The following is a 13,844-nucleotide window of genomic DNA, read 5'->3' as shown; positions in this document are numbered from 1 at the left end:
AAAAGAAAAAGGAACGTTAGAATTAAAATATGGTTTATTAGCTTGCACGCAAAGAAGCAGAAATTACAGAAGTATTCGTGTCACTGTTATCGGCCAAATCCATCTCATTTTCTGTATGCCGTCTAGCGGTACACGTAATTCTCCCATTCCCGTGACAGCAGTTAAGGCTGCACTCATTTACCCCGCGGGTGGTGGAGCCGAGATTAGGGAATTCTTTAATAACTGCCCAGCGCCGGAACGACCGATAAAAGACAGAAAGACGGAAAGAGGCCAACCTCTTTTTTTTTTCTTTTGTAACGTTGCGTATAATCCAGCGTATCGCTGCACTTACCGTTGAGGAAAATCTCGCGGTTTTAACGTCTAAAGCATAAAATAAAGCTTGGCTTGTCTGTATTTAACGAGGAGTCTTCTTGGATATTCCCCTTTAGTTAGAGCTGCTTATTAGTTCTTAAAGGGGACCTGGAACACTTTTTCAGCATGATGAGAAAATGCGGCCGGTTTGGTAGTCGAGGCTTCTGAAAACACGCGGGCCAAACATTGTAGCACAGCACGTGGCCGGGAATTTGCAATTATTTCTCAGTCTGCCAGAAATTGTTCCCTCTTCTCTGGATAAATGATCCCATAAACCCAAATGACCGTGTCTTCAACCCAAAGTCCACTGCCATTGGCTGATTTAAGCATCGTGAGGTGCATAGTTACCGTGGCCGCCGCGGAATGTCGCCACGTGCCCGCGAGCGCGCACGTTCGAAGAAAATAAAAAAAAGTGCTCACCGTCATGACGCGCGCTGACGAACGGACGTAGAATGTTGCCCCATTTTCATTCCCCCTCTGCGTATCTTATGGCGCGCTCGCTGTACGAAAGGAGAGAGAAGGCGCTTGAAGCATGCGACAAATTTTGGAACTCCGCTCGTACCTGACTGATGGTTTCTAAAATTTTTTCTTCAGTCGATTCGTGAAGCAATAAGGTCTTATCGTCAAGCCATTCGACGATTACTTGGAAGGGGGCTACCGGGCCTCTTTGAGGGGCCTCTCAACAGGCCACATAGCATATTTTAGTTATGCACTGGAACTTGTTACGTGCCAAATGAAGAAAATTCTACCGCAAGAATTTTTCAAGTTGTTTCATTACAAGCAGAGATAAAAAGTATTTTGAAGCGGCGCGGAACCACGATGTAAGGAGGCGAACTTCGCGCCTTTGCCACTTTCCCTGTCTAGCCTTCGCAAGCCCAACTCGTTCCCTTCGTTCTCCCATTCCAGAGCTTGTGGATCACGTGACGCACAGACATCACCACGTCACGCACGCAGCACGATGCGTGGGCGAGACGCGCCCTCCTTCTGTGCGGGCGAGGAGGACATCGAGAGACTGTTTGTTGCACGGCGCAGCTCCTTTACCTGCGTAACACATTCGGTGTCTTACGTCATCGCCTCACCTTGGAGCGTGGCGCCGAAAGGAAAAGGGCAGGTGATGTTCGCTTTGAAATTTGAGCCCTTTCTGCGGCGTGTATCAGTGTAACTCTTTGCGGACACGATCGCGAGTGCGCAAAGTAAGCATTGCGCTTGTCAGATCAAGATGGCTAGACCTGGTGAGGGGCCCATTAAGTGAACAGCTACTGTTCTCGCTGCTTTAGTTGTTAGGAGGGCAGTAGCTAAGCCTACAAGTTCTTCTCCCGCGTTTCATAGAAACGTTTCAGTTTTTATGAAGAACGAAGCCCTTTTGGCCACGTTTTGTTTCTAGCAAAGGTCGTTTTGCTCCTGCATCGCGCAGGTGGAACGTGGCGCACTCTACCGACACGTTGGTAAACGAAATTCGATAAAGGACATTTGCTCGACCATGTTCAAAAGATATTCAAGAATTATGAAATATAGCTTGCGCTGTCTAAAACATTGCTCCCTTGTAGCGCGATTGAATTCTCGTTTGGCTGCCTTGCAATGGAGCCATTCTGATCAATATGGAAAACACGGACTGTCACCTAGGTCCATTTGTAATTTGTTCTTAACCTTAATGACTTTAGTAAGTATATGCTTGGGTCGGCAAATATTGTAGGTAGAGTTAGACAGAAGGAGACAGAATGCACATAAAAAAGAAAGAACAGCCATATGGAAGTGTAAATTATTGGAGTGAGAGAAGCAGAGCTAAAAATACAAGGTGAGATGTAGAGAGATGAGAGGGGGAAACATGCTGCGATATAATATGGATTGAAAGATAGAGACAGACAATGATAGAGCTAGAGCTTGAATGGGAGAGCAATATAAATGGTGAAAGTGAGAGACGGTGTAGTGACAAAATGTGAAAATACAGAGAGATAATCAAATGATGAGCAGCAGATAGAGTAAGAGAGAGAATCCGAGGGGTGCTGACATAGAAATGAAAAGAGTAAGATGAATGCATGCGTATAGTGAGAGAAGATAGAGATAGTGAGCGACAGGTGCACAAATCAACATTATTACGAATTACGGCATCTGCCGTGGTCTGTCACCCTCTTTGTGTCGCTTACTACATTCACAGGCGCGATTCAGATATCTCACACTGCTAAAGTGTTTTATATTCAGTGTTTGAAGAGAGCGAGGCTGAGAATGAAGACCGTGACAACGGTAAACGATAACCGGGTGGACAGACAAGTGTATCTAGGTCAATTTCGCGTACTTAATCGCTGTCGCAGTGAAGTAGGCAAAAAGTTGAGAGAGAGAGAGTCGCGCAGATATACCGAAAGTGCCACAATAAATCATTCAGTTTCAAAGCGCAACTAAATCTTCCGCGGGCAACTTACAAAATGTACAGTGCGAATGGTAAGAAACGCGAACACATGGCATCTACATTCTATGCTGTCTCGCCTTTAGTTTCAAGCGGTTGCAGTTTGAATGGTACATAAAAGCCACTAAAGTCATGCATGATACAATGAACAGCCATCTAGCGTCTTTTTATCGCTGCCAAATTTAGAGTGTGATGAAAAATTACGCGCCACGCTGTTCGCGTTTCTTTCCATCCTCCCTGTACTTCTGGGGAGTAAAAGATGAATCACTTCTTCACAGGTAAAGGTACTATAGCGTGCTGTTAGCTCATTTGACCGAAGTGACAAAGTTCATTTAGGATCAAAACAAAATAATACCACGAAGTAAACTATTTTCACTACTCCTATAAATGATTAGAAACTGTTTACGCTGCTTCAGAATTTCGATGACAGACACGGTGTTTGTCTTTTAAAAGCTATTAAAGCCGTGCTCTATACGTATATCATTTGTCAGAACATGATGGCGCTTTGCTTACGCCGCTAATGTTCACGCTTTGAAATGATTATCGGTCCAGGGCCGCACACTCAAAACAGGAAAAAACACAAACAGTCGCGCTTTTATTGCGACCTGATGGGGCAGCCACGCACCACGTTGATGATACGAACCCAGGCCGTATAATTCTCGCGTCCACCGCGGTGTTCGCCGTACAAGCGACGCAAGTGAGAGTGCTGGAACGTGAACTGGCGCACGCTCTCAGCCAAACGTTTGTTTGCATTGCTCGAAAGCGCCGCCGCCGCCGAGGGCGCTGATTAACGCACACGCGTGCGCTCCTTTCCGTAATGCAGCTGCATTTAATTACGACGAGCGCAGCGGCACCGCAGCACGAAGGTCGCTAAAATATATGACCTAATGACGCGCACGCACTCTAGAAGTAGACCGGTGCAGTCTCTGCAGGAGAGAGCACGGACCAAATTATGGCCATGTTAGAGCTGTACTCGCTTGTACAGCCATGGCATGACTCCTCTTCTTCTTTGCGGGTTCTCAAATGGGTCGACATGGAAACAGCGAGGAAAGATATGGAAAAGAAAGAGTAATGGGGTGACAGCGTAAGTGATATATTTGCGCTTAGCACGGAGGTCCCATTGCACTGCAGCAGAACGCTAAAACACAATTACTGCTGTTCACCAAGGAGTTTGGCGGATAATACATGGCAAAGATTTTGTGAATAGTTCTTAAATCGCAGCAACTCAACAAAGGAATTGGAAAAAGGATATGGTAACGGAAATAAACGATGTTTTGTTGAAGCCACCGTACTTTAATATCATGCCAGAGTTTTATTGCGATAGCAATTATATGGACACTCTCGGCGGGTTTTCGCTGTTGGCGTCGCCGTCATGTTCCGTAAGAAGTCAAAATTAATAACATCCCCCAGCGCATTGTATGTTTTACCTGCGGGCAAAAGCGCGGGAGCAGGAGCGACGAACGTGGCTGAAGCAGAGATTAAGTGAGCCGATCCATCTCCGTTGCACAGAGGACACATGCGATAACACCAACACATGTGCGAGGCCTGCCGTCGATTGCTACTCACGCAGAGAGGAGACGCCCCGCCCATCTTGAAAGGTCATAAATGAGCACGGGAGGGGGGGGATGTGTCGTTTAAGCAGCAACTGTGAACTTCATTTTTAAGGGCGTGGTCACGATCGCTGGCGCGAGCGTTATCTCGGCAGGCATCAGCATACGGCTCGCATACCCTTCTAGGTGTTGTGGTCTCAACGCGAAGAGACTGTGCGAAAAGTGCTTCCCTGGACGAGCGGCAGTATTCTCTTACACCAACGTTTTGTAGAGTTACGCGAGATCGGATCCAAAGAGTTAGCTGCCAGTCTTACTTCGTACAATATGACACTTTGTTGCTATCGCCATCATTGCTGCGCCCTCCTCATGAAACTTGTTATTATTGCGATAGCAATTATATGGACAGTCTCGGCTGGAAAATGTCCGTCCCCGTCGCCGCCCGCGTCATTCACCGTATATGTGTATATATATATATATATATATATATAGAAAAGCCACAAAGAAAAATAATTCTGAAATACTTTCCGACGCGCGGAATCGAACGGGCGACCTCTCGCGTTGCAACCCGCCGCGTTAGATGTTAGGCCACGACAGCACCGTCTTTCAGCCTGCTAACGGCGAGCTATTTATATACACCATGTACTTCAGCATGCTTTCTTAGTTGCCACATAGATGGCGTGATGTGCGCGTGTGGCGCGCTTTAAAGATCGTCGCCCCCCTCCTGCGAACGCCGTTGCTCTTCGCCCTACAGGGCATGATCGCCTACGTGCTCTTATCTCGAGCAAAGAAGGGCGTGGTGAAGCGGGGGGTTGTATGTCTTGTGCTTTCCCCGCGAGGTCCACGCTGAAGTCACAGAGCGTACGAAGGTAACTTCTTTCGCTGCAGCGGCCGCGTTTGAAAAAGGAGCGCGCTGTTCAAACAGAAATAAGTAACAACTGTGACAATTAGTTCGCGCTCGTCCTGTGTGTACCTGTTCGTTCGTTTCGTGCGTCCTGCTTTATGTTTGAGCAGTGCGCTTCAAGTGTCGAGCTGTGACGCATTAGTTCGCGCTCGTCCTGTGTGCGTTCTTTTCGTGCGTCTTTGGGCTCGAGCGACGCGCTAGCAATTTCGAGTTGCTTTCCGTTCTTCGCGTTACATTCCAATTTATTGCTATCGCATTCATTGCTTCGCCGTTGCGGCGAAACTGTGACATTTTTTTTTGTGGACGCTTACTTTCAGTGCAGGTTACGTAGCGCCAGTGGCCTTCGTAGCCGCCGTACTTCTATAGAGGGGTGTGTATGCGAAGGAGAGACAGAGAGTGCCTAACCCTTGCTCATTTGACAGGGAAGAGGTTTTATTTATGCCACGTGCTGAACCCCTACGGACGGCTGAGTGTCCCGCCGCTCGAAACTTCCAGCGGGCGTATACCACGATTGAGGAGTCACCGGCCGAGAGTGCTGGCGCCTGTGCGGCCACTGAAAACCACGCATGTGGGCGATCGTTAGCGAGAAGTAGGCGATTAGCGACGGTCGCGGCAGTGGCGACGGCGCTTTCGCTTGGTAAGCGTTACGGCGTAACGTTCTTTACTCGTTGCATATGCATGCTGTTGTGAGCAGCTTGTTGGGAGTGGCTTCCGTTTCGCCGTGATAACAGGAATGCTGCCGTCGGAGCCTCGGGTTGCTCCATGTCTTCTAGAAATCTGTGCACCGTAAAAAACGTGCAGACGGGTGAGGATGTTTGGCGATAAGATTTGCGTAGAATACGTAGAACGTGTAGTTATGTAACATGAAGAGGGCGTTGAGACCTGAGCTTATGGCTGAGAAAACAAACAGTAAAAAACCCGATTACACGAAGAAAAATACAGAAACTTAGAGTAGAGGGATTATAGTGTAGGTGAGCAAGTCTTTTTAAAAAATCAAGAAAGAATTAGAGTAGTTCTTGTTTGTTTCCTCCCTATTTCTGTCCTTTTCTTTCTCCCTCTCTCACTCTATTTCTCTCTCTCTTTTCTTTGATAGCCTCCCTTTCTCATTTTTTCTATGCTATGCTTTACTCTCTCCCCTCCTCACGGTGAGTTCCTTCCCCCACCTCCTTCTACACAGTGTGACTAGATAGCCGACTGGTTAGGATGCTCGCCTTCGGTAGAAGGCACGCGGGTTTGAATCGCACCTCGTGAGAAATTTTTTTTCGCCAAGAATCTCTCTCTTTTTCTTTCCGTCTTCCTGTTTTTATTTTCTCTATCTCTTTTTTTTTTCTCTCTCTCTGTACTCATTCTCTCGCCCCTCAGAGTTAATACAGGCCACGCCGGAGAAGTCGTCGCACGTGTTCTGGGATCGAAGCAGAAGAGGATGAAGATGAAGAAGAGGATGTAGAGAGCGCGGGCCGGTTCATAATGACCAGCATTTCTGTTTCGGACAGACAAATTATGGCGAGCTTAAGCAGATTCGTTGTTAAAATGTTGTTGAACAATACGCGAGCGCCAGTTTTCTACGTCGATTGTGTACTTATCTTTAAATTCCAGTAATGTGTACTATGCGCCCCTTGCCTGCTTGAAACAAGCACATTTTCAAAATTGAGCTCATTCGTTCCTAACTTTCTGCACACCTGGTTGCTGAGCGTTTTTTTTTTTTCTGTATGGAGGAACATTGTTGGGAGATCATAACATTTAGCAGCAACTAAGTTTTGCCTTCCGTGCTTTCTTTCGCACTGCTTGCCTGCGATCGACAAGGTTCTGTTATCGTGGCGGGCCGAAATGGCGTGTGGGTAACGTATGAAATGGCAATAGGATATTGTCTGAGGCAGTTTATTATCAAGATGCAGGACAATGCCTACGAGGAACGCCTTTATGGAGGCTCCTCAGTTAATTTTCACCACGAGGTGTTCTTGCCCGTCACGCCAACTTAAGTGCAAGTAGGTGTTCTCACTTGGACTGCAGCGCATTTCAGTAGCCAAAAGGAAAAGAACTGAAAAGACGAAAACACCGACTGTGAAACCGCAAGCTTGCACTGAACTCTACGTTCAAAAAAATCCAGTGGTTGTGAAGCAAGCGATACTTTTGTTCAATAGCGTACAGCTTACATTCATTTTACGAACAAGTCATTAAATTGCGGATGAAATTTTCCAGAGCTGTTTCCCAGCGTTACGGTTCTCAGGGACTTTTCGCTGATTTGAAAATGCCAGAATCTGTTTTCGTTAATTCAAAGTGTGCACGTTGCGTCCACAATTCTGCTACACCTCATTTTTATCCCCCAATCCGTTATCATCCATGACTATTTGTAATCATAATGATTACTACCCGAAGCAAAGAAACAAAGAACACAAAAGCAAAACGAGAACTAAGGAAAAACACAATAAAATTAAGGGTACGTGTTCATGCAGTTAGCTAGCATTGCAATAAAATGTCACTTCTTAATTAGATATAAGCTGGTCTTTCTAAAGTGCTTCTGTTTCATTTATACATAACTGAATAAACGAAGGTATTCACCTTGCAAAAACAGCAGAAAAAGGACGTACGAGCTATAATTATCCTCCTGAAATACACATATATACGTCTAGTGGTGCATTCTATGCATGATTTCGCTGTGGTTGTTGGCACGTCATTTGCGAACACGTCGAGCGTGAAATTCATTTTATTGCACCGCCTATTCGCCGTTTCTGATTCTCCTCACACAAGTGCGAATAGCCTGAACCCATCCCTCGTTTACGTTCTCAGAGCCGTCCTCAATTCAGCCCTAGTTTCTTGGGCACTGCATCGTTGCTTTCTCTGTCTGTCTAAAAACGTATATTTCAAGTGTCCGTTTGTTCGTGTGCATAGTCTGCGCTTGCGTGCGAGTGTGCGTGTATATGGAGGGCAGTTAAATCAATATCTCGGAGGCGGCTTGCTTCATTTATCACTCGATACGAGCCGTTGCCTTCGAGGTTTATACCCGGCTGCCAAGGTGCGAACCACGAGCGCAATGGCCCCAGACCGAACGAGTTCACGAATGAAAACAAAAAAAAAAGACGTTCCCTTTGCCCTCCCACCTTTCTCGCTGGCTACACCAAGCCCGAAAGCAGATGCAAAAAAAAAAGAGAGAATGCGGAATTTACATACATTAGCAATGCCCATTGAGTCACGTCAGAGAGATTGTTCAAGCTCCGCTATAAGCTCGCGTTATTTGCGTTTGTTTTCGCATTCTATTTCTGATGGCCGTCCGAACTTGCTTCCGAGCAATTCCTCTTGCTGGCTACATTTTCAAAGCATCGAGCCCAGGAGATACAAACGAACGATCTGGAAATAGAAGTTCTGAGTTGAGACGGTCGTATTTCGAAAAGAAGCGCTGACTTGCGGCAAGGCTTCGCAGAGACGGAAGAGAAAGGGCACGCGTTTCTGTGCTTGGACCTCCTGTACAGGACATCCGCATGATCGGCAGTTTGTTAGAATTCTAAGATATATATATATACCGGGTTCCCCAGCTATCTTTAGCCGACGGTTAAAAGGTACAATGTTCACAGGCAGGCGAGTGAAATAAGCTGCAAATTGCTGACAGCCACCTTGCGCACATGCAGACAATTTTTTTGTTTTGTAATTAACTATTTGTTAATTAGGATTATTTAACTAAATTGCTAAATATTGAATTTAGGCAAGAAATTCTGCTTGCAGAGTGCGAGAGCGTCTTCAGAAACCCCAACTGCATTATTTGCGATAAAGAAAGTCTGAGGTATACCATTTTTTCCAGGCTGCAAAGAAAGCCGGTGAAATACAAAAAGAACCACGTGACTAGCGCGTTCGCCGCGCCGCGAAAATGCTGCTCTCAGCCGTGGCTTGAGCGAACGAAATCAGCTACGGATGGGACTCGCCGGCTCCGTTGCAGCGGTAGGCCGATAAGTGGGTGGTGTTTTCTTGGCCCCTTGCCAGCCAGTTGGCGCGGGTGACGGTGCGTGTTGTAGCGAGCGCGAGCCAAGAAGCCACCGTTTAACTTATCGGCCTACCGCTGCAATGGACACGGAGTGTCCCGTCCGCAGCTGATTTCGTTCGCTCAAACCACGGCTGAGCGCGGCATTTTCGCGGCACGCGAATGCGCTAGTCACGTGGTTTTTTTTTTTTGCAATTAGAGGGCTTTCTTTGCAGCTTGGAAAAGCTGTTGCCCGAAAGAGTTGTTTGTTGGAGTGCTTTCCCGCGGCCTCCCCTGCTTTGGAAAACGGAATGTGCTTGCCATTCTCGATATCGGCGTGCTCGGGAAAAACAGCGCCGCGTCTCGCATTCTTGCCCGTCACTTGTGCCAATCTTTTTTCCGTTGAGACTGTACATCTCCATATAATGTTGAGCCACCTCACTTGAGAACAGTAATGGTATCCGTACAAACAATACATCAGTGAGGGACTCAAGATCACCAAAGTATATACGAAGAATATTAGGTTTGTCTGTTATGCCTGTGCTAGCCTACCAGCCCATTGTCTAATCATTGTTTGTATGCCCAGGTGCAAAGTTTGCAATGATGAACGTGCGCCCTTCATTATGCGAAGGAAAAAGCAGGGATCCATGATTGGTTGATAACGAGCGAGAACATTTAGGGCAAAAAGTCGCTTATTCTTGAAACCAAGCTAAATGGAAATAACGTATTTTTAATAGAAAGGCAGCAAGATACGAACTGAAGAAACTGGCGCAGAGAAAGGACATGCCCTTCCCGGGAAAAAAGCTGCAACGCAACGCGCCGCGGTCGACGTTATTTATCCCTTCGAGAAGCAATGTCAGCCAATCGGGCGTTTCCGTAAGCGGAACAACTGCGGCGAAAAATTGAGACTGAGCGATGGCGGGGCTCCCCTGGCCATTCCTCGAGCCATAACAAAGCCTCCCAAGGGAACAAGGCCGTCAAGTGCACCGCCATTGCGAGCCTCAGCTGAGCACAATGGCCGGACCCGCTGTGGGGCCCTCGAACACACAAGCCGTTCCCCTTCGACCACCCTCTTCCGTCATTCGCCTTATAGAAAAGAGACTCGGATGCTAGGACAGCGGACCCAAGGGCAGAGGACGAGGACTGAACCCGTCGAGTTGAATGGAAGAAGAGACCGATACATTTAATTGAACTCATCCACCGGGACCAGTAGCGTCTCTGTTTACTCGTTTGTCCGCTCTCTGGAGAAAAGGGTGTCCTGTTCCGAATTGCTGACACAATAGCGAATGTAATTAACCGTGGCTGGCGTTCTGCGGAGTGAATCGGGCGTGCATCGGTATGGCTGCTTGGCGTGTGCGGCAAAATGTTTTTATTTGTCGAAGCTGAAGAATGGCGATCGTGGAGGGAGTAACTGTTCAGTGAACGAAGTTAACGCTGACTAGGAGGGACCGCTGTAGCAAGCCAACTTCGCTGTGTGCCCTGAAGCATTTTCAGCGACAACGTTTATTTTAGTGGGTTCAACTCTCTTCTCTCTACTTAGGAGGGTAAAGTGCGAGGTGGCTCAAGGTACACTCGCCTCAGAGTGCGCTAATTTTATTGCCGCAGGAAGATAGAAAATTAAATGAAAATTCATCTCATAGCCACAGGACGCTACGTCGGAAATGAGCGCAAATACTAAAACAGTTTCCTGAGGGAAATAGATGTTGATTTTGGCAAAATAGGTCCGCCTAATCTTTCATTTTACGTCATGCTTTCTTCATTCAACGTTTACTCATAGTGTGCGTAGATGCCGGCCACAGAATTATCGCGAACATTGGCGACTACCTGCAAATAAATTCCTCATCCCGCTCAGTCTGCTGTTTCAACCTACCCACATCAATAAGATTCGCCCTAATGGCCGCACTCAATATACATCCGATGCTATCGTTAGGCTGACGTCATCTATCCTAGTCCTGTATCGAATACGCGTGTATAGCATTTCTAGGATATTCAGCTCACATCAAGGGCAATTAATTGCTTTCTAAGTTGTTTTCCTGTGGAATATGCAGCTTGTGTTGTATGTCTGTGACATGCCTTGCATATGATTGAATTTCCCGCAACACCCGTCAGGAGTAGCATGCTCAACGTGCCTCCAACGCTCTCGGAAACTGCCAAGGAATAAAAAGAACGTTTGGGATTTAACGTCTCAAAACCACGATATTATTATGAGGACGCCGTAGTGGAGGGCTCCGGCAATTTCCGCCATCTGGAGTTCGTTAACGTGCACTGACATCGCACAGAACATGGGCGTCTACCTTTTCGCCCCTGCCGAAATGAGACCGCTGCGACCTTCGGGTCAGTAACCGAACACCGTAACCGCTGATCCACCGCAGCGAACAAACTTCCTAGAAAGCACTTGACCTCCCTCTCTCTTATTATCTTTTTGTTTGGAATTTGCTGTGAGAGTTTGCGCGAAACGCATCTTAATAGCATGCAGTCTGACAAGACTTCAATATATTCGCTCTATAAAAGAAATCGCTCACCTATTGCGCGACGAATATTGTTAAGTAGGTGTTTTTCTTAACACTTAACAACGCTGTTCTGATAGATGGACCATAGACACCGTTAATGCCAATTAAAGTTACGCTAAGCCTTTTTAAATTGTTGGATTGCAGTAAATATTGATAGTGTGCCGGCTTTTAATGTACACGCAACACAAGTTTTCTTGCTTTCCACACTGTGCGAATATTTTAGACCACGGATGATCTTAAATTTTATTATCAAAAGGATTCCCTCACAGGCGATCGCAGATGCTTGACCTTGGAACATTGATTCTGATTATTGCGAAATATTGGTCGGCTTTCTTATTCTTACTTTCTACTGCATATTGCTTTTGTTAAAAAGCGTAGTTTGACATGAAATTGATAGTTCGACGGTAATTCGTTTGGTCGGTAGGAGTCATAATGAAATATGGCAACGCTAGAAACACCGACAGAATCTGAAATCGTTTTACAACTTTAAAAGACCTGTTGGCATCCTTATGTAAGCCTTCTCCACATAAATGTGGCGCGACGAGGCGAGCCTATATATCCGCTTTAGTACGCTGGTGGGATATTTCCATCGTTACTGTTAATTCAGCGTTTTGCTCGTAGTCCGCATAAAAAACGATTCCAGATACTCACGGGAAGGCGAGTTCGTTTCTTTTGCCATTATGCTTGCCTTGACAGAGTCAACCGTACAATTATTAGTGTCCACGTGTTCTCCAAGTTTGTCGCAGACAACCGTCCTATTTCTGACGTCATTTATGCGGTCTTTCAGTGAGCACTTTGAGTGAGAACAAAAAAGAAACTGATTGGCTCCGCGGTGAGTTCGGCCGTGATGGTCGGCTGTGTGACGTATTGTCGCTTCGAACAATTTTTTCGCTTCCATAAAAATGGCTGAATGGGCGAGCGAGTTGATATGCTTCAATTTTGAGGATTCCATCGTTCATGATCTTGGCGCTAGCTTCCTGTAGACTTACTTTTATCGCAAATAATAAAATGTTGGGAAGCCGTAGGAATTCTATCAGCCTATATTCTCCATCGGCAACTAAGTATTAGATCATCTTCTGTTGACTTGCGATGAAAGCAACAAAAGTTGCCTTACTCGGCTTTGCAAGCAGTTAAAAAAGCTACGGACATTACCGATATTTCAGAAGGTTGCATTGGTAAGCGCTGCAGGAACTACGAAGTAACGACCTGTCCACATGGTAAGGAACGCTGATTTGTGGAAGAAACGAGCATAATTTATATACTCGTATATTGTTCGTCATGAGAAGGTCGACGTAGTGTATACTTTCGGCAAAACTAATCGCATATCGTTTCCCGGGACCCGAGCCATGACGCCAGCGGCCCCCTTGGCGATACACGTTCCGGGATAGCGCTCAAAATGCTCCCGAGCATCGAATACCACGGGGAAGGAAATGCATTTTCATACTGGAGAAAGAATAGTTTCAAAACTGCAGATGCGAGACCAGCCGAGTCTCTCTTAAAACTCCTCTGCAGTCGCGAATGTGCTTGCGATGTATCTTCTTTCTCGATATTTTTTTCACTGAACCCACATGCCTCGGGGCTTTCCTTAAGCATCGCCCCAGATGACATTCGAGGGAGTCACGCCGGTGATTCTGCTGAACGCCGCGGAGGATCTCGGAGGCGATTCGACTCGGTGAAGTCAGTATATATACGCATCGCTCTCGATCCGCGCTCGCAAAGTAAAATGAGATACTCAGAACGAGGTAAAAAGCGATGGGCGGACGGCACGAAAATGCTGGAAATATAAAAATCCGAAGAAATGTACTAACGTGCACACGTTACTGATCTCGCAGTACTTAGAAGCAAAACATTCGGTAGGAGATATGAATCCCTTTCCCCCTCCACTTTATCTCGTATGGATTGAGAGCTTTAACCATCGCCTATACTGTGTTTTTGTACAACTGCGTAAAGAGGCCGAGTAGAGAGGGTGAGGGAAACGTGTACGCCCAGTATTATTTTATACTGGAGTTCACGAGTATGAGAAATGGTTCTTGATAACGGAGGTCTCTGTCGAGAAAGAGGCAACATCGAGGATAAAGATGGGAGATGGAGGAGGAAGGAAGGAAAGTAGAAGACGAAAGTAATGTGAACGTTATCTTCGAACGAAATTTCTTCGAGAATATCCGCCTTTATTTTTTTTTTT

The sequence above is a fragment of the Rhipicephalus sanguineus genome, chromosome 5 (assembly GCF_013339695.2).
Source record: "Rhipicephalus sanguineus isolate Rsan-2018 chromosome 5, BIME_Rsan_1.4, whole genome shotgun sequence".
In the NCBI taxonomy this organism is placed as follows: domain Eukaryota; kingdom Metazoa; phylum Arthropoda; class Arachnida; order Ixodida; family Ixodidae; genus Rhipicephalus; species Rhipicephalus sanguineus.
Note: the sequence above shows the minus strand (reverse complement) of the source record.